The sequence below is a fragment of the Pleurodeles waltl genome, chromosome 7 (genome assembly GCF_031143425.1).
Source record: "Pleurodeles waltl isolate 20211129_DDA chromosome 7, aPleWal1.hap1.20221129, whole genome shotgun sequence".
Taxonomy (NCBI): domain Eukaryota; kingdom Metazoa; phylum Chordata; class Amphibia; order Caudata; family Salamandridae; genus Pleurodeles; species Pleurodeles waltl.
Window position 1 is genome coordinate 803,445,384 of NC_090446.1, and position 20,460 is coordinate 803,465,843.

At 46.8% G+C, this 20,460-nt stretch overlaps 1 protein-coding gene across 1 annotated transcript in view; it reads right to left on the bottom strand.

The window, feature by feature from the left end:
• DOCK2 (dedicator of cytokinesis 2) overlaps positions 1 to 20,460 on the bottom strand; it is a 2,133,690-nt gene that overhangs the window by 91,482 nt on the left and 2,021,748 nt on the right. The gene's annotated exons all lie outside the window — the stretch shown is intronic.

Here is a 20,460-nt window from a genome sequence, read left to right on the forward strand (position 1 = left end):
TTCTTGGGAAGTTTCGGGTTGATCTGTTGAGGAGGGGCCAGGAAAAATGGCTGCCCCAAAACACATTTTCCCCAGGCAATTTCCCATACGAAAAATGAACATTGATACACAGTAATGGAATTACACCAAATTTAGCAGAAAACCAGAACTTGATCCAGAAAGATTGTTTTTGTGATTTGCTGTAAATTTGTTTTGTTGTTTTTCCAAAACTAAGATTCAAAATGTATGTATATATAGCGGCACTGTACCTTTGCAATATTACCATGGAGTACTGTGGTACCACAAGCTCAAAACACGCAATCTGGTTAGCTGGTAGCAATGTGAAGAAAATGTTGCAGTTGCATTTTTATGACTTGGGGATTCGGTCCCACGTCGTAGGAAATTAAAAAATAATGAGGAATACACAGGCAGGGTATGGGTACCCTGCCATCCTGTGCCTGATAGGGGGTCCCTAAGAGAATGCCTATAGGGGGATTCATTTTTTTCGTGGTGACACTGCAATACCACTTGACTGTTCTGTCTCTGTGATGACCTTGCTTTGCAGTTCAAACTGGACTGTTCAAATGAGGAGCAGGGTCGAGGTTGATTTGCATAAGGCTGGGTCCAAACTCAGGTGGCATGTTGAGTTAAGAACGATGAGTTGGGATGCTACCACAATCAACTGCCAGTGGTTAGAAAAATTGCAAGCATTCGTTTCATCACCTTTTGGTTGTTTCAAGTGACACTTTAAGGGGCAGATGTACTGAAATGCAAGTTTGTATTTCCTAAATAGTGACTTCATAGAAATCACTATTTAGGAAATGTAAAATGACATGTATCAAGATACCAACTTCCTAATAGCGATTCCTACAAAGTACTAATGGTTCAAAGCAATAATTTTAATGGAAAATGTGTTTTTGTTACTCTCAGACCATTATTTCTCTCATTATTTATATATTTTTGCTTTTTTATCTGCATGGATCCAATTACAAATGGCAAACAAAAACATTAACCCCTGGGTACCCTGTTTTTTGAGCAGGGGTTGGAATTACAAGTTGTGTGATGTTTTTAGAACTGGTAATTACCGAGGGCAAATAAATTAACAATCCAGCCCCCATAAATGAAAGTGCCACAATTTAATGGGCGAAAATACCTGCTAATTAAAGAAAGATGAGAATTTTGGATATTTGGATTCCCCTTTGCCCTGACTGGGTGCTCCCAGCCAATCCTGACACTGCTCTGAGCAGCATCAAGATTGGCCGCAGGGCAGCCTGAGAGCCTAGGCCTGCCTGCAGCAGAGGAGCAGCGCAGTGGCAAAGAAGGTAAGAGGTTTTAAAAAAAATGTAATTCATGTAATTTTTATTTCTCCTCCCAGGGAACTGCCCGCCCCTTCCACGCCCCGCACGCGGCTCCTGATACATATCAATAAATTTGGAAGCCTGCAGTAAAGGATTTTATAAGGTGTGATAAATATCGACAGTCCCTCTGTGGAAATTGTAATCAGGCCCTATGGGGCCCGTGGGTTGCCTCAATTAATGTGTAATATTTTGTTTCATGTTGGAGAATAATATGTGCTCTATAGATCTCCATGCTGTGGCTCTGGTTGTTGATCTTGGCAAATTTTTTACTTCACAAAAATTTTGTCCTCCACTACTTACATTTAATGTAAATTGAGTTAACACGCAAACTTGTACAACCTTTCAAAAAGAGGACTAGTTCATGACATTGAGCAAGTTGAATACAGGGAAGACGTTGTATTATACTTTTACACTTGCTCTCCAACAAAAACTCCTTCAACAAACCATTTTGTGCTTTCAAACTCGGTGATCTCGGTAAACATCACTTACAACACAGCAAATACAACGAGATACATTTACTACGCAAGCCTCTACCACAAAAATACCTGTACCACGCATGCCTTTACAACTAATTTCATTGTAAAGGCATGAATGGTATAGGTGTATGCGTGGTATAGGTTTTAAAGGTAAGTACATGTAAGTATTGAGTGGGTTCAGCAATAGATATATACATTATGGTACTTTACCAACATTTATGTTCCATTATATCAATACCATGCCCCATACTATATACTATATACGAATTACTATTTTTGGTTGAATTCATTTTTAGTATATGACTCCTTTGTTTTCACCTGTCTCCACAGGTCAGATTAGTGGGACAGCACTAACCCACATGGTACCCCAGTCTAAAAAAAAACCCTTTCTGGAATTAATTTGTGAGGTATAAAAAGAAAAATCATATTTAAGAAATGAATAGGCAAATATGTGGTGCAATCAGTATCCAGTGAAAGGCGAATCAGGAATATATGCAAAAACTTGAAATATTAATGACGAGGTATTTTACCAAGACTTCTGCTGCCACTGTTATAATATTTCTCCTTCTGTTTCACACCATAGAATGCAGCATTGAGTGCCCATATTTCAAATTCTCTATGTTTAATTACACTCCCATATAGGTAGAACGAAAGAGATAAAGAGAAAAAAGAGGCAATAAAAATAAGTTTTGATAGCCTGTACTGGAAGCAGTATGCACTGTGAGTTGTGGGAGGGGTGTGTGAGTAGAGGGAGTGGTTTCTTTTGAATACAAGTAAGCCACTCAAACACACTGAATGTCATGGCAAGTTGAAGGCTCAGGCCAAAACGCTCTGCCATTTTTATGAGTACTGAGCAATTTGTACACAAATAAATGAAGAAAAATATTGAGTTTCAAATCTGGTTGTGCCACCTTTCATTTCTCCCTTCCGTCTGGGAACCTACAACGAACTTTGGAAATATGAAATATACATTTATAAAATTATATATATATATATATATATATATATATATATATATACATATAGAGGGTCATTACGACCCTGGCGGACGGTGTTAAAGTGGCGGTAAGACCGCAAACAGTCCGACTGACAAAAAAAGGGAATCATGACCCTGGCGGAAACCGCCAACAAAGACAGCCGCTTTTTAACACACCGCCCGCCACGGCGGTACAGACAAGCAGCGCGGCGGTTACCGCCAACAGACAAGCAGAAGACAATGTACAGCCCACACCATTACAACCCACCAATCCGCCACCTTTTCTGGGGTGGATTCACCGTGGATAAAAACACGGCGGAAACAGCTTTTGCTATGGGAAAACGCTCACCTGAACACATCCCACGAGAAACGACGACTCCGTGGACCCGGAACTCCAAATACTACCTGCCCTTGTCTTTCTGCTCCTTTACGACCAACAGCGACGTAGGCGCAGAAGATACCGGTGAGTACTGCATCTACGACATGGGAGAGGGGGGAGGCAAAAGGTAGGGGGACACCCACCAAACACCCCCACCCCCACCCTCGCATATTACAACATACACACCAATGCAGTCAAAAATATCACATTAACAACCCACAATCCCCCCAGAAGAAGCAAAGACAAAGCAAATTTCGGTCAAACATTGTAATGTGCCAATATACATGTCATACAAAAATATACAGATATATTTCTCTAAATCACTCATAATAATATATACAATACAAGAAGTAGTGCAGATATGAACACAATAATGTCCGTGCACCAACAGTCCAAAAATGCATGGGCGCGGCCCACAATAGATACCTGACCAAAATCGGAGAGAACACTGCCGGGGCATCAGATAGAAACACTACAGGTACCTCAGGGGGAAGGGGGGGCACCTCAGCCAGATGAATGCGAAGCCAGATCCACGACGGGGCTACATGCCCATTGATGTATCCTGGGGAGTGCAAAGCCACAGTCTCTCAAGTCTATACAGTGGGTGGGTTGCCCACTGTGCCATCCTGGGGAGTGCAAAGCCACAGTCTCTCAAGTCTATACAGTGGGTGGTTTGCCCACTGTGCCATCCTGGGGAGTGCAAAGCCACAGTCTCTCAAGTCTATACAGTGGGTGGGTTGCCCACTGTGCCATCCTGGGGAGTGCAAAGCCACAGTCTCTCAAGTAGTTGCAGGTCTCTACTGGTTCTGGAGGGGGACTGGTGCCCAGACTGGATGAGTCTCCCCGTGAAAGTTCCTGTCCTGTCACTGTCCCAGCTGCACATGGGATAAGGATGCCTGATGTGGCGGTACATTCATTCCTACATGGTCTTTGCCCTGTTCAGCGGTGCTTTGACATGACGGTCTTTGCCCTGTTCAGCGGTGCTTTGACATGGCCGTCTTTGCCCTGTTCAGCGGTGCTTTGCCATGGCGGTCTTTGCCCTGTTCAGCGGTGCTTTGCCATGGCGGTCTTTGCCCTGTTCAGCGATGCTTTGACATGGCGGTTCAGGACCGTTCAGCGGTGCTTTGCCATGGCGGTCTTTGCCCTGTTCAGCGGTGCTTTGACATGGCGGTCTTTGCCCTGTTCAGCGGTGCTTTGACATGGCGGTTCAGGACTGTTCAGCGGTGCTTTGACATGGCGGTTCAGGACTGTTCAGCGGTGCTTTGCCATGGCGGTCTTTGCCCTGTTCTGCGGTGCTTTGACATGGCGGTTCTGATACTGACATTGGTGTGTGGCATGACGATCTCCACACGGGACATTGGTGTGTGGCATGACGATCTCCACACTGGACATTGGTGTGTGGCATGACGTTCCATCATTGGCCAGCGGGGCTGTGGCATCCTGTCCCCTCCTGGGCTGTTACTCTGGCGGTGGTCTCTGGACCAGTGACGATACTTGGGCCCTCCTGGGCACTGACTCCGGCGGTGGTCTCCTGACCAGTGACGATACTTGGGCCCTCCTGGGCACTGACTCAGGCGGTGGTCTCCTGACCAGTGACGATACTTGGGCCCTCCTGGGCACTGACTCCGGCGGTGGTATCCTGACCAGTGACGATACTTGGGCCCTCCTGGGCACTGACTCCGGCGGTGGTCTCCTGACCAGTGACGATACTTGCCCTCCTGGGCACTGACTCCGGCGGTGGTCTCCTGACCAGTGACGATACTTGGGCCCTCCTGGGCACTGACTCCGGCAGTGGTCTCCTGACCAGTAACGATACTTGGGCCCTCCTGGGCTGTGACTCTGGCGGTGGTCTCCTGACCAGTGACGATACTTGGGCCCTCCTGGGCACTGACTCCGGCGGTGGTCTCCTGACCAGTAACGATACTTGGGCCCTCCTGGGCTGTGACTCTGGCGGTGGTTTCTGGACCAGTGACAATACTTGGGCCCTCCTGGGCACTGACTCTGGCGGTGGTCTCCTGACCAGTAACGATACTTGGGCCCTCCTGGGCTGTGACTCTGGCGGTGGTCTCTGGACCAGTGACGATACTTGGCCCCTCCTGGGCACTGACTCTGGCGGTGGTCTCAGGACCAGTGACGACGGTGCTGGCGGTTGTGTCTGGACCACCGGAAATGATGGCGCACTTCTCTGCCGTGACACTCACAACAGGCTGGGCAGACTTCCTCTGGACCTTCCCCACCTTTTTTGGAGTTACAGCAGACTCACCTTTCGCCTTCGATCCCATTTCACTTGTTGTCCCACAAGGAGTCTTGACACGGTCCCGTCGTCCACTCTCCAATTTCAGAGCCTTTACAGGGGGTGGGCTGCCAGTGCCTTGGCTCCGGGTCCTACTGCCTGCCCTGGTGGACGGTGCACTCCAAAAACCTGGAACACGCACCACTGGTACTGGAGGCTTTTTGGCTGAGGCGCTATGACGGGACTGATGAATTGGAGGGTGGGTGGGGGCAAAAAGGTAAATTTGACAGAGGGACAGTTTCTGACGGACACTGGGATGGGTAGCTGGAGGGGGTCTGGGAGTGGAGGAAGAGGAGGTGGTGGTAGGAGGTGTCACTTTAGGTGTTTTGGGTGCAGGTGCAGGTACTGGAGGCTGTCGTGAGGTGGATGGATGTTGGGTGAGTGATTGCCGGAGTTTGGGTACTTTGGGAAGGGGGCGTCACAGACACACTGGGAGAGGACACAGGGGACGTGTAAATGGCAGTGGAGGTGGTGAGTGCAGGTGAGCGGCTTGTGTTGCTGGGTGTCCTGGTGCGAGTCCTAGTGCCTGTAGATGTGGTGCATGCAGGTGTGTGTGTAGACAACTGGGAGGGAGGAGGGAGAAGAGGAGGAGGGGGACACAGTGGAGACAGTGGATGTTGCTGTATCTGTATGGGTGTGATGCTTGTGTGAGTGCCTGTGGTGTATGTGGTGCCTATGTTTGCTTGAGCTACTTGTGTGTGTTGACTTGTGTGCATGCTGGTCTGTAGGTGTGCTTGGGATGGGCTGGGGTAAAGGGGATTGGGTCTGGGTGGAGGAAGTTGGAGGGGGGAGGCTGGACACAGGGACAATGGCTGCCATCAGTGCTGAGGCCAGAGATTGCAGGGTTCGCTGAAGGGCAGCCTGACCAGAATGAATGCCCTCCAGGAATGGATTACCGTGTTGCAACTCTCGTTCTACACCCTGGATGGCATTCACAATGGTAGACTGCCCATCAGTGAGTGACCTGAGGAGGTCAATGGCCTCCTCACTGAGGGCAGCAGGAGTGACTGGGGCAGGGCCTGACGTGCCTGGGGCGAAGGTGATGCCCACCCTCCTGGGTGAGCGGGCACGGGGCGAATGCTGAGGGGCTGCTGGGAGTGCGGTGCTGGTAGGGGAGGTGGCGGCTGTACCTGTAGAAGTGGGGCGCACAGATAGTGCCGCCACCACAGGGGAGCTCCCATCAGCGGACTGGTTGGTGATCCGGTGGCCGACGTGAATCGCCCCTCGCCCTCCGTCCCACTGCATTCAGAGTCTGTGGTGTGGCCCTCCATGGCCATGTGGGATGCAGCTCCCTCGTGCTCCGGTGCCACTTTACCTCCGCCTGATGATGCTGATGTACAAAAGGACAGGGAGAGCAGGAAAAGGGGGTGGGAGACAGAAGAATGTGCATGGCATACCGCTACAGTTGGCGGACAAGACAGACGCAGCAGCCCCATGCATTACGCCGTGCTCCTGGCCTCTGCACATGCAATTTCTGGGATATGGCCTACATGGCAATGGTGGAAATCTGCGCACATGGATGCCACAGGGGCAACTATACCTCAACTTGGCACTCTGCTGAGGTGGGTTGAGTGCCACATGGCCTACATTACGGAGGGGCCTTGCCTACCTAACTCGCCCTGGCCTAGGGACACACACAGCCCACCTCCCCCACCCAGACCTCTCCACTGCACGCAAAGTCCGCAGAAGGTTGTACTCACCCCCTTGTGTCTGCTGTGATGTCCTTAAGAGCCCATCCAACTCCGGGTAGGCCACCGCCAGGATCCGGAACATCAGGGGGGTCATGGTGCGACGGGCCCCCCTCCCACGTTGGGAGGCCATCCCCAGCTGAGCCTCCGCCGTCTTCTTGCTGCAGCGGCGAATGTCCTCCCATCTCTTCCGGCAGTGGGTGCCCCGTCTCTGGTGGGCCCCCAGGGTCCGGACCTCCTTGGCGATGGCACGCCAAATGTCCCTCTTCTGGTGGGCGCTGACCTACATGACATGCACAAGGGAAGAGGAACAGTCATTACCAACTGCACCATCAATGTGAGTGGCCCCCTCCATACTCTGACCATGTGGCCCATTTATTCCCATGCTTTACTGTAGTATGAACTCTGCCCCCTTCCTTCTTCCACCCAGCCCTGTCCACCCAGGCCTAGCCCATACAACGGGCTCCCTGTGTACTAACCTGTTGGTCTGGAGGACCGTAGAGTAGCATGTACTGGGGGAGGACCCCATCCACAAGTTTCTCCAACTCCTGTGCAGTGAAGGCAGGGGCCCTTTCCCCAGACGCAGCAGCCATCGTCGCTTCCAGACCGAGGTCACAGCAGCACTAGCAGTGTAGGTTCTCTCCTGTCGAAGGTCAGGTATCTAGTGATTGAACAGATAGAAAATGGCGGTGACGTCCGCGGCGGTGACGTCCGCGGCGGGGCACATCATCACTGCCGGCGCACCTGTTCATTGGCTCCTGGGACCCATAGGGTCCAATGTTAACCAATGCAGCATTGCGCCGCAGTCTACGACCGCCTACCGCGACGGTGTGCAACGCCAGCGCTGTTACCCCACAATCCCATTGTCCCAGTTTAGAGGTCAGGCAGCTGCCATTTCAGGGGCCCACATGGATTCATTTTCAACTGCGTCACACATACCGAGGCCTACACTCAACACACATACAGGAAGGGTTTATTGGCTGGTGTAGTCTTGTGTGTGACTGTGGGTACATACCTGGAGGAATAGTGACTGTTTCTTCGCTGTTGTCCTTCTTAGGCACCGTCATCTGGGACATATGAGAAGATGGCGGAATCCTCCGGTGTACCGACCGCTGGTGGACCTGTTGACAATGGAAGAGAGACATTTAATAGTCACCTATCCACCTATTGCCACAATCCAGGAACTGTGTACCCAGTTGGAGCCAAACCTGATGTCACCAATCCACCATCCGATTGGAATCCCCCCTGACGGGCAGGTGCTGCCAGTGCTCCATTTCCTTGCAAGTGGGTCTTTTCAGACAACAGTGGCCATGGCCTCAGGGATGTCCCAGCCTATGTTTTCCAACGTGTTGTCCAGAGTGTTGTCTGCCCTGCTGAAACACGTAAGGAGAAACATCATTTTCCCTGAGGTGGAGGATTTGCCTACAGTGAAAGGTGACTTCTATGCCCTTGGACATATCCCCAACGTCATAGGTGCCATTGATGGGACCCATGTGGCTCTGGTCCCCCCCGCAGGAGTGAACAGGTGTACAGGAACAGGAAGAGTTATCATTCTATGAATGTCCAGATGGTCTGTTTGGCAGACCAGTACATCTCGCAGGTAAATGCTATGTTCCCTGGCTCTGTGCATGCGCCTACATCCTGCGGAATAGCAGCATCCCTGATATGATGGCTCAACTCCAGAGGCACCGTGTATGGCTATTAGGGGACCCTGGTTACCCCAACCTTTCCTGGCTATTGACCCCAGTGAGGAATCCCAGGACCAGGGCAGAGGAACGCTACAATGATGCCCATGGGCGGACTAGGAGGGTTATCGAACGCATCTTCGGCCTCCTTAAGGCCAGGTTCAGGTGCCTCCATATGACAGGTGGTTCCCTATTCTACTCACCGAAGAAGGTGTGCGACATCATCATCGCCTTCTCCATGCTCCATAATTTGGCATTGCAACGCCAGGTGCCTGTTCTGCAGGAGGATGATCCAGATGACGGTGTTGTAACAGCGGTGGAGCCTGTGGACAGTGATGAGGATGAAGCTGAGGAAGAAGAAAACGACAACAGGGAGTCATTCATACCGCAATATTTCCAGTGAAACTCAGGTGAGTACATTTTTAGGTTTAACATTACATTAACTTTCACACGTCTACCTCTATCCTGTACCGACATTTCACTCACTATTTGTTAAATGAGTTGTCCCCTTCCATTTCAGTTTCACAAATGTGGTAACCTACGTGTCAACTGCTTGCATCCTTGAAGGGCTTGTGATGTGTGACATTGGTATGTTAGCCTTCCAATGGGTAACCCATTATGACACTGTAATTGATAATACAAAATTACAAATCATAGACTGACTCAAGTTTTTTTTAGTGTTTCAAGGGTGTTTATTTAAGTGCAAAAAAATGAAGGGGGGTTGTAAATGGGGATGGATGATGGTGGAGGAATGTCCATGGCAGAGTCCAGTCTATTAGTCTCACAGGTACATTGCACATCTGGCCATTGGAAGTGGAGCTGGGGCAGTTCCGATTTAGACAGGGTAACAAAGTAGGACAGTGGGGGGACAATCAGGGTGGTCTTATTTCCTGGCGGGGGTCTTGCCATCTTGCTCTGTCCTGTTCCTGGATCTCAGGGCCCGCTTGTGTGGTGGTTGTCCGTCTGCAGGGGATAGGATGCTGGTGTGGTGGTCCTGTGGTGGGGCTGCCTGTCCACTAGCGCCGGCGGAGGTGGTGGGCAGTTCATCGTCGTGGCTAGTGTCAGGGGCCCCTTGGAGTGCCACAGTGTCCCTCAAGGTGTTTTGAATGTCCGTCAGCACCCCGACGATGGTGCCCAAGGCAGAGCCGATGGTCCTGAGCTCCTCCCTGAACCCCAAATACTGCTCCTCCTGTAGACGCAGGGTCTCCTGCAACTTGTCCAGGACCGTGGCCATCGTCTCCTGGGAGTGGTGGTATGCTCCCATGATGGAGGAGAGGGCCTCGTGGAGAGTAGGTTCCCTTGGCCTGTCCTCCCTCTGTCGCACAGCAGCCCTCCCAGTTCCCCTATGTTCCTGTGCCTCCGTCCCCTGGACCGTGTGCCCACTACCCCTGCCCCCAGGTCCCTGTTGTTGTTGGGGTGGTGGGTTAGCCTGGGTGCCCTGTAGTGGTGGACACACCGCTGATTGACCTGTCCTGGGTAGGGAGGTTTGGGCCCGCTCGGTGGGTGCTGTGCTGGTGTTACCAGCGGGTGGAAGCTCGGTGTTGGGCTGTGGCTGGACAAGGGGAACCGACTGTCCTGAGGCCCACAATGGTCCAGGCTGGTCATCAAGATCCAGTAGGGCAGAGCTGCTGTTGTCACTGTTGGCCTCTTCTGGGGGTGGAGTGGTGTTGTCTGGACCCTCTGGTGTGGTGACGTTCCTTCGGGTTCCTGCGGGGGTATAAGTACATGATTATTGCATGTGTGTGTTTCATGGTGTGCAATGGTTGGGTGTGCGTGCACCCCAGTGCAGGCATTCCTGTGTGGGGGCTTGTGTGCTGATGGTTGGGGGGTGTTCTGGGTATGTGCAGTGGGCATGCTTTAGTGATGGGTGTCCATGCTTAGTTGTGTCATGCAGGTCTTGGGGTTGGGATGTGTAGTTGGTGTTCTTAGTACATTAGTGAGGAGTTTGGGTGATAGGGGAGGGTGTGAGGGTGGGGGTGTGTGATAGCATGCAGGTAGGGTGGGGGATATGATAGTTCAGACTTGACTTACCAGTGTTTGTTCCTCCAACGACTCCTCCGAGGCACTCAGGATGCAAGATGGTCAAGAGTTGCTCCTCCCATGTTGTTAGTTGAGGGGGAGGAGGTGGGGGCCCGCCGCCAGTCCGCTGTACCGCGATGTGGTGCCTGGATACTGTGGAACGCACCTTCCCCCGTAGGTCGTTCCACCTCTTCCTGATGTCCTCCCTATTTCTTGGGTGCTGTCCCACTGCGTTGACCCTGTCCACTATTCTTTGCCACAGCTCCATCTTCCTGGCTATGGATGCGTGCTGTACCTGTGAGCCAAATAGCTGTGGCTCTACCCGTAGGATTTCCTCCACCATGACCCTGAGCTCCTCCTCGGAGAAGCGGAGGTGTCTTTGGCGTGACATGGGGAGGTGTGGGTGATGTGTGGGGTGGTGTATGTGGTGATGAGTGTGGTGAGTGAGGTGGTATGTGGTGTTTTGTGCTTGGATGTTGTGTGGGTGATGGTGTTGTGTGCCTCTGTATGATGGGGTTGTCTATTCTGTGCTCTCTCTCTCGCCTTCTCTCAGAATTTTTGGTTGTAGGGGTTTGTGGGTGATGTGGGTGTGTGTTTTATATTGTATTGGATGTGTGGGAGTGGTGTGTGTATGTGTATCAGGTGTGAGTATTTTGAATTGTCCAATGTGGCGGTGTATTGTAAATGTGTGTGTATTTTGAGCGCGGCGGTGTGTACCGCCAATGGAATACCGCGGTTGAAAGACTGCCGCGTGGATTCGTGGGTCGTAATAGCATGGGCATGTTTCTGTTGGCGTGGAGGTGGAGGATTGGTTTCCGCATGTTTATCGCTGACCTTTGGTGTGGTGGTATTGTGTGGGTGTCGGAATTTGGGCGGATTCGGTGATGTGTGTCATAATAGCTGTGGCGGTCTACCGCGGCCGCGGCGGTGTATTGGCGGTCTTCTGCACGGTGGTAAGCGCCTTATACCGCCAATGTTGTAATGACCCTCATAATGTTTAGGGTGGGTAACGGGTATTGGTGGTAAAGGCATTTTTTAAGTTTTAGGGTGGGTATGGGATTTGGGGTGGTAAGGGCATTTTTCAGTTTTAGGGTGAGCTTTTTCGGTGATAAGGGCATTTTTAGGTTTTAGGGTGGGTAAAGGTTTTTGGGTGGAATAGGCATTTTTAGGTTTTAGGGTGGGTATGGGTTTTGGGGTGGTAAGGATATTTTTGGGTTTAAGGGTGGGTATGGGTTTTTTGGTGGTAAGGACATTTTATGGTTTTAGGGTGTGTATGGGTTTTGGGGTGGTATGGGCAGTTATAGGTTTTAGTGTGAGTATGGGTTTTGGGGTGGTAAGAGCATTTTTAGGTGTTAGGATGGATATGGGTTTTGGGATAGTAAGGGTATTTTAGGTTTTAGGGTGGGTATGGGCTTTGGGTGGTAAGGGCATTTTTAGGTTTTAGGGTGGGTATGGGATTTGGGTTAGTAAGGATATTTTTAGGTTTTAGGGTGGGTATGGGTTTTTGGGTGGTAAGGGCAGTTATAGGTATTAGGGTGGGTATGGGGTTGGGGTGATAAGGGCATTTTCAGTTTTAGGGTGAGCTTTTTGGGGGTGGTAAGAGCATTTTTAAGTTTTAGTGTGGGTATGGGTTTTGGGGGTAAGAGCATTTTTAGGTTTTGGGGAGGGTATGGCTTTTGGGTGGTAAGGGCATTTTTAGGTTTTAGTGTGGGTATGGGTTTTGGGGTAAGAGTATTTTTAGGTTTTAGGGTGGGTATGGCTTTTTGGGTGGTAAGGGCATTTTTAGGTTTTTGGGTGGGTATGGATTTTGGGGTGGTAAGGGCATTTTTTAGTTTTAGGGTGGGTATAGGATTTGGGGTGGTACGGGCAATTTTACGTTTTGAGGGTGGGTGTGGGGTTTTGGGTGGAATAGGTATTTTAAGTTTTAAGGTGGGTATGCATTTTGGGGTGGTAAGGGCAGCTATAGGTTTTAGGGTGGCTATGGATTTTGGGGTAGCAAGGGTATTTTTAGGTTTTAGAGTGGGTATGGGTTTTGGGTTGGTAATGGCAGTTTTAGGTTTTAGGGTGTGTATGGGTTTTTGGGTGGAATAGGCATGTTTAGGTTTTAGGGTGGGTATGGAATTTGTGGTGGTGATATCATTTTTAGATTTGAAAGTGGGTATGAGTTTTTGTGTGGAATAGGCATTTTAGGTTTTAGGGTGGGTATGGGATTTGGGGTGGTAAGGATACTTCTAGGCTTAAGGGTGGGTATAGGTTTGGGGTGGTAAGGACATTTTAGGTTTTAGGGAGGGTATGGGTTTTTGGTGGAATAGGCATTTTTAGGTTTAAGGATGGGTATGGGTTTTGGGGTGGTAAGGGCATTTTTTAGGTTTTAGTGTGGGTATGGGTTTTGGGGTGGTAAGGGCATTTTTCGGTTTTAGGATGGGTATGGATTTGGGGTGGCAAGGGCATTTTTAGTTTTTAGGGTGGTTATGATATTTGGGGTGGTAAGGGCATTTTTAGGTTTTAGGGTGTGTATGGGTTTTTGGTTGGAATAGGCATTCTTAGGTTTTAGGGTGGGAATGGGATTTGGGGTGGTAAGGATATTTTTAGGTTTAAAGGTGGGTATGGCTTTTTTGGTGGTAAGGACATTTTTTGGTTTTAGGGTGTGTATGGGTTTTGTGGTGGTAAGGACATTTTTAGGTTGGGTTTGGGATTTGGGGTGTTTGGGTGGAAAGATGTGTTTGTGTGTATATATATATATAAATATATATATATATATATATATATATATATTTTGAAAATGTTTGTTATACTTACCTTTACTTTTTACTATGCATACGCCTTTACCAACTATGCTTTTACTACGAAATTGTCATGGTAAAGACGTGCGTGGTGAAAGCCTATGTGTGGTAGAAACATTTCGTGGTAAGTGCATGCTTGGCAAGTGGATGCGTTGTTCCATCATACATCAATTTCAGTTTGTGGTTGAGATGGAAAAACTGAAATATTTCTAGGCCATGTTGATTTATCCTGCACCGCAAGCTGAGAGTGAAATTGAAAGAAGAAAACTTTTCTAATCTCTGATGGCTCCTGGCTGTTAGATACTTCAAACAATATTTGAGTAGAGCCCTTGCAATCAGCTTTACTGATGCTGAGACTTTTAGAAATTAAAGTATGCCTGGTGACAAAATTAATCAAGTAGAACTATTGCTTTAGAGGCATATTGCACGCTGAACGTTTTTAGCAACAGGATTTGGGTTAGTTTGGATTGTAATGCATTTCACAATAATTAACGTGCAAAGTAATGTCTACATTACTTAGTGGTAATTTTATTTACTACCATTCCCGCTCTTTCCTCGAAATATCTTTACTAATTCACTGACTGTATTCTCAAACAATCATCCGTTGATAAGTTTGTGGAAATGCTAACATACCAACCAACCCCATACAGGCATCTTATAAGTGGGGACGACATCCCAAGATTTGTCCTGCCCATTACTATCCTCTACTGGGTCAAAGCTTCACCCAAACACCAGAGATCGTATAAGATATCAGGAACACCGCTCTTTCTGCACATGGGCGTACTTTCCTTGAAACTTCTCTGTGCACCCCTTCAGAGGTTTCCTTTGTGAGTGAACTGAGTGTACACCACCTCACATGTGGTGCACTATCAGTCCAACAGCTTCTTGCCCTCTGCACAAGTGTCTATAAGCAGTCAGGGCAGATAAACAAAGGCATTCATTCATTTCTGCCGCATCCCACCACCATACAAATGAGTGAACACTCACCTGGGATGGACCTGGCGCACATTTTATGCCACACTATCCATATTTCTAAATGAGCTATACAAAAATTTACGTACCTGCAGTGACACCAGGGTGCGCGCCAGATGGAAAAAGTAGATGCAAACACCCTTCGTGCCCTTGCAGCACTATGTGGAGTATGGCTGCAGAAAGGTAGGGTGCAGGCAGAGTAAAGTGAAGAAGGACAACAAATAATGATAATTTGTGTCGAGTAATCTAAGCATTAACTCCACAGCGTTCTTCTTCATCACATTCCTTTATCATTAGGGGATCAAAGCTGAAAACATTAGGCGTTTTACTAATAAAATGGTAAAGACCCACACTGCAGGACCAATGACCTTTGAGAAGGTTTCATCTTGCCTTTGCTTGAAAGATGCCAATAAAAGCCAGTACACAAGGTGTCTTTAGGGTGATATAGAAATGCAAAGTTAGAAAAAGATGCTATCCAAGTATCCAAACAACCTTCCATATGGGAAGTGTTGTACCTTCTTTCTGGAAAACACGATCACTTCGGGAAACCAACTGTTGATCATAGAAATAAGGAAACTTCTGCCAGAGGAAACAATAGGATAAGAATACATTAATAATATTGATATTATTTAAAACTTAAGCATTTTCAATTGATACATAGTTTTCTTGTTGCCCCATTTAAGACAGTGTCAACATCGGAAGGATGAAATGCTGATTTAGTCTTGCCGGTATGCAAACTCATCTATTCCGGGTCACACCATTTGTCAGCAGTGAGCACTTAACTCAATAAGTTTTCTCAACAGCATGATGGAGCTTACCAGATACAGGAACCAATAATTTTTTAGCCAAATGCCCGACATATGAGAAACGTGATCTGGAAGCTTTATAGGTTAAATCCATCCAGATACACCATCACTGCTCATCTGAGGAGCCTCCAGCAACACTGTAATGAATGTGGGAATCTAGAACGACTCTGGGTTAACATGTCATTTTTTAAACATTCACTGGCAACAGCCACACATTGTTCTCAAAATCAACACCTCTAGTTTACCTGCTGGTGAAATTGTTTCATTATATGCTAAAACAGACCACAATAGCTTTCTTAAAGAGCTGCCTGGGAATGACACCAAGATTAAATAAAAGCAGGACTAACTGCTCAATCGAGCATTAAAGAATGGGACAATGATAGGATTACCGGATCATCAGCATCTCCCCATCAATCTAATAATTGAACTGGTCCAATGAACATATGATTCATTGCCAGATTGTGGATGAAGAAGTAAAATAAAGAGAAAGAAGGAGGCAGACCTTCCACATCTATTCACCCAGAGTAGAACATCCCCTTTACCACTTGATATGGTTCAGCTGCAGAAAAGAAACTGAAAACACTTCTCATCAAAGCGCATTACCCGTTCTCAGTAGGAACTTATTTTTACCTGCCCCTCCGTAAATACTCTGCAACATACCAATTGTCTCTTTCTACTAAGTGAAATGCATTCACAAACTATAGAATGTGCAAAATAACAGCCAAAGGCCAGAGGAAATCTGATCAGAGACCTGAAATATCTCTGCAACCCACATCTACTGGGCATCATGCTCTTGTCTGCTATTTCCACACATATCAACACCAAAGCTGACTGTGACACATATAAGTGCACCTTCTGGCGGCCGCTATGTTACAAATCCAATCTCTGTAACAAGATGCAGATGCAAAATCAAATAATTCACTCATTTGCATGGGGCCACTACCCCATGCGAATGAGAGCATGTGCCCTTGGACTCGTGCCAGTTAACATTTAGCATTAATACAACTGACATTACGGAAGGGGCAGCGCAAGTGTCTGTGACTCATTCTGCAATGGCATGGCATCCATGGGGCACAAAAAGCAGGTGAAAATGACTATTGTAGCAGTAGGATTGAAAACTGTAACAATGCTTTTTATTTTGATTTTGTGGTAGCATGGGCATTTGAAGCTGGAGTGGGATGCTAAATGTTGCATGTAGTAGGGAACGTCAGAGTATTTTTTGGGGTGAATAAAGAAAATCCTGAGTTGACAGGAATTTAGGAAAAGTACAACCCTGTAGGGCAGATGAACCCATTTGGGCTATTAAGATTTGTACGAGTAGAACGTTTTAGGTCTTAAATGTTGCAGTGAAAGATAATACCTGTGCCTGAGTAGGACTTGAAAAGCAAGACAAACATATGTGAGAGGATAGGACTGGTAGGTAAACAGATGCCTTAGAGTACTGGAATGATGCAGAGCTATGAAGCCACGAGGCAGGTACTCAGCACAGAATTTCACTTTCATTTCAATCTGCTTATGTTAATGAAGGGAATTTATAGTGCCTACTATGTCAACTTGGGCATCTAGAATCATTTACATAAGAAAGTTCGAGGAGTAAACCAGCGTCTAGGTAAATTCTCTTTTTTACTGTGGCTAGCTGTCAAGGCTCAGTTTAGGATTGGGACTGTCATATGTTTGTTAAATTAGTTTATAGCATCTTGATGCGCCCTGTCTCTCTACTGCTGGTTAATGAGGCATGTAGTTGCTGCTCCCTCTATTACAGAATGGCTCCTCAGATGGTCACAGGTGTGTTCCAAGGGCCAACTCTGAATAAAGTGTTGCTATTCCTGGGGAATAGGTATGGGGAGACAGAGGTTGGCCAACATGGGAGCAGTATCTGTGGTTTCCCTGGGCTCATCTGACACAAAAGATACTTAACAGGATCCCATTTTACACTGTCTGCTAATACTAATGCAGTCATTGAGGATGTGCTGGCTTGTAGGCTTAGGATCAGATTGTTCTCAGACCAACACTGCATCACACCCAGTGGCACAAGAACACCTCGGGTGATGATTGTTGATGGAGTGTACCTCTAATGCTGCTTCAATGTTGATCAATAATAAAAAGAAGAAATCAACTCTGTACTCTGTACTTCAATCGGACAAAGGCATAAAAGCCACTAATGTAACGGATGTTCCAATGGCAATTCATTATTCAAGAAAAAAATAATGGATAGGCAGGCAAACACAAGAACTCTTGCTGTCAACAATGAAAAATTATTCTAATGATTGGATTATCCATATTCATCATATGAAAAATTCCAGCAAGTGACAAGGTGCCACGAGTGGCAGTGCAGAGCGTGTGAAATAAAGGGAAAACGTGCATAAATATATACAGTGTGCATAACACTAATTATCTTCTCAACCAACAGGACAAGATTTCAGTATGCAGAAATAGGAAATTCCAACGAATCATGGTATTTTTAGGCGAAGGGTCCTTTCATCAATGAATAAGTGACTGAGACCAGTATAAAAGGTACTGAGGCGTACATCAAAGGGAAACTCCTCGTTAGTCAGGAAAAAACAGAAGAATATGAATAATCCAATCCTTAACATTAAATACATTTTCATATTTCTCATTGTTCACGTGAGTTTTTGTATTGACCTATCCATTCATTATGTTTAAATTTTTATAATTGCCTTTGGAACATTTGTTACGTTAATGACTCCAATGCTGGGCATAATACTTGCCTTGAGAAGTGGCAGCAATGCTTTCTCCAGCTTAGTGAATATGCCGCATGCAATAGTTCACAGTTTCTTAGAGAACTGGTGTGCTTGCATAGTGGTGATGGTGATGGTGTGGTGGTAGACGGACTATTTGTCAATGTAGATGCAGTTGTAAACAGACAAAAGCCAATCGATTGCATGAATTGTTAATGGCTATTGAGTGGGGTGATCTAAATGTATGTAACACTGGCAACAGCACAGCTGGGGGTTTGACTCTTCATCTCACTTCATACAAGCTGTTGAGTGGACTGTTCAATTATACTTCAGCTGAGCAATGGCTGAAGAGTGCTGCAATAAACTCCTCCATTACTATAATTATTATTGTTATTACTATTACTATTATTATTATTAGTAGTAGTAGTAGTAGTATTAGTAATAATGCTAATAATAATAATAAAAACGATTATTATTAATATTATTATTATTAACAATAATAATAATAATAATAATAATAATAATAATAATACAAATAATGTTAATAATAATAATAATACTAGTAATAATATGTAATATTTTAATGATTACATGAGGTTTGCAGACAACTAAAACTGTTACATATTCCGGACCTAAAGTTAAACCTAGGGAAGAAGAGTTAGAGAGAGCTGTAAAAGGGAGTCATATTGGTCAGGCACAGGAGTAAAATATAGAGCACTGTAACAAATATAGTAAGTTCACAGATTTTGTACTGAATACGGCAGGTATATTTCACATTTGGCCAAGGTAACTTACGTTGTGCTGCCTGCCTGCCTCTGAGGGATTCTCTGCCTCAGGGAACCTTGCTGCCACCGGGGGCGGACCCAGGAACGTGAGCGCTTATTAGCGCGTTGTGTTGCCCCGCATCGTTGTTGCGCTGCCTGCACGCCTGCCTCTGAGGTACTCTCTGTCCCAGGGAACCTTGCTGCCACCGGGGGATAGACCCAGGAACGCGAGCACTTCTTAGTGCGTCGCATAGCCCTGCATAGCGGGCAAAGGGCAGGCCCGTCTGCGCCCATCTGAGGCCGGACTGGGCCACCCCTCTTGGCTCTGATTTAGGATCTGCTAAAGGAACTTGTTGTTGCTGAGTATTATTTCATTTGTGTGGCAGTCCATTTGTGTATGAAATGGGGAAGGAAAAAGCAAAAGGAAGCCCTGCAGTGGGCTCCGTACAAACTAAAATACTGAAGCTCCTTCAAACACCACATACCCTTTCCAACTAAATAGATACCTTGATCAAGGAGGTTGACTCAATGTTAAAGAAAAAGGAGAAGAATCCATGGAAGGGGTTGAAAAATTGTACTTTTATTCCTTTTTTGACAGCTAGACTCCCTGATGAGGTAAGTACCCCAATAAATGGAGATCTCTTGACAGTACAATTACCTCAGGTTGAAAGTATGAATGTAAAGCCCTCAGGAACTAGCTTAGCCCACCGAAATATAAAAGATGCTAGTTTAGGTAGTGTGATTGTCCATGATATTCCCTGTACTAATCGTTTTTTGCCGTTGGAACCACAGGACCAAACCTATGACCAAAGAAGTCTGTCCTGAAATTTGCAACCCTTAATTCAAAATCCTCCTACAGCTCCTTCTCAGGAGGAATTGGTTTCTCTTGTTATTGGCCTAAAAGATGAAGTGGGAGAACTGAAGTCATTATTGGTGGAAGTACTAAATACTCTTCGTTCCACCAGTTTGAGGAGGGATACTACTCTTATTTATAAGGATGAGATGGCTATTGCCAATACCCGTGCCTCCTTATTACAAGGAACTGTGACGAATGAAAGCAGTCTTTGTCCCTCTAAGAGGTATGCACTTGTCTCTAGAGCTCCTTTGGTTAAGCCCTCTAGTCTATTGTGCCTTAGGGGTCACTCTGGAGCTCCATCTGGGTATCGACCGTATATAAAATTGGAGTGGGATTCAACTATTGCGCAAGACTTTTGTAAACGTTTTGATAACGTCATCAAATCTATATGTGCTAGGTACCCCCCTATCCCCTATTACATGGGAAGATAAATCATCACTAATAAATAAGGCCTTCCACTGGTTACGACACACTAGACAATGTGGTTCAATTATCCACTCAGATATAATATCGACTGAACGGTTCAGCGAGGGGGGGAGTATATAGATCAATTTAAATTTTGCTTGTTTCAGGAAACCTGGGCCACCTCAAATGTTTATAGACAGGGGTACTGCTCATTTTATATGGAAGCTAAAACGTCACCCACTGGTAGAGCAGCGGGGGGCCTTATTACCTGGATAAGAATCTTTGAGGTGGGCAATGTTAAGGAAATCTATGTGGACTCACT